Here is a 1611-nt window from a genome sequence, read left to right on the forward strand (position 1 = left end):
TCTGGACGTAATATCTAAAGCAGCTAGCCTTCCTAGCTTAAAACTAGATAGGTCATTTTAGTCCACGTAATGTTGATATTCTTGGCATATACATCACACCCTATCAGACTACCCAGGGTGCCAAGGATAGCACATCATAGGTCAACTAGCCCCATGCTACTCATGCAAGTTAGCTAAAAGCTTGATCTTGTACGGTTTTTTTAAAAAAAAAATCTTAGGGTTTTCTTCCTGTAGAGCTACAAGTCCAAGCCTTTCCACAAATAACTCATCAATAAGGCTGATCCCTTCTTGGGCACTATGAGCTGAATGAACGGCCTCCATGGGCTCGCATGTTCCACATTTATTGTCATCCGAATAAACTAGTCGTGCAAGCGGCTGAGTGGCTCCTTTGGGAGAAAGAATCATAACTTTGTACTCAGTCGAACCTCCCCTATTTGGGTTTTCACATAAATCAGTGCTGCAACCCAAACTAGGTAGAGCTTCAAGCTTAGGCACATCACATGGGTGTATCCCAAGGCAGTGTATATTGTCAGATGTATCTCCAGTCTTATCCTCTTGGGGGTTCAACAGAATATATCCAGATGGGATCCTTGGCCTTGCATCCGACATTCCTGCCACACTTTTGGAGATTTTGGGTCTCCAAACCCATCTCACATTTCCCTTAATATTCTTGCACTCCCTCAATTTGCTGCACTAGTCTAACGAACTCAATGCAAACTTATCCCTATGGCCAAATGGCCTCACATCCTTATGAACTTTGTGAAGCACAGGTGGACTTTTAGCATTTTGCATCCTCTTTACAAAAGATGTCTTTACTTGTTTACGTCCATACTGCAAATTTTCTTCCATAAGAACCATGCTTTCATTGGAGGGAACAACATCCACCCGGAAGCATGATTCCAACACCAAAGGTCTCTCAAGAGCCTTACTAGCAACAAAATTAGAACCACGCACAGAATTCTTATCAACACTCATAGGCCCATTGGTGCGATCCATATTTCCATCACAACTATCTCTCGTGGAAGTGTTGCAAGCCCTAATGGGACTTACATGGCTTGGAACCTGTTCACTGAGATACATGTCATTACTACTCATAGGATGGCCATTTTCCGCTTTGAGATTTTGGCCACCAAGGTTCCTCTCATAGGCTACCTTGGTATCAACAAGTGAGTTGTCTCCTTGCAGAAATGATTGGAAGCTAGGATGCACTTGTACTGAACGGGGGAAACTCCAAAAGTTTTCCCAACATCTTTGAATATGCCCCTCATAATCAATGGTATGCATCTTTGCTTCCCTTAACAACTTAGGATTCCACAGTCCCACTTGGATTTGCATATTAATCTCTAGGCCATTCAGAAAGAGCTCACATAGCACATCATCTGGTAGTGCACTGGCTCTTCTTGGCCAAAGCTTAAGAGTCCTATCAAAGGCTCTAGCATACTCTTTAACAAAAAGATAAGACTCCTGTCTAAACTACATAAGCTGCCCTAAGACCTGAATCATAGGGAGCTGCTTTTCATACTCATCTAGAAATCTATCACAAGTCTCCTCAAATGATTTGATCGACCCTCTTGGGAGGCTCCAGTACCATTTCCTTGCCTCTCCCTTTAG

The sequence above is a fragment of the Lygodium microphyllum genome, chromosome 23, assembly GCF_053477565.2.
Source record: "Lygodium microphyllum isolate KBCC chromosome 23, Lygodium_microphyllum_v1.1.10, whole genome shotgun sequence".
In the NCBI taxonomy this organism is placed as follows: domain Eukaryota; kingdom Viridiplantae; phylum Streptophyta; class Polypodiopsida; order Schizaeales; family Lygodiaceae; genus Lygodium; species Lygodium microphyllum.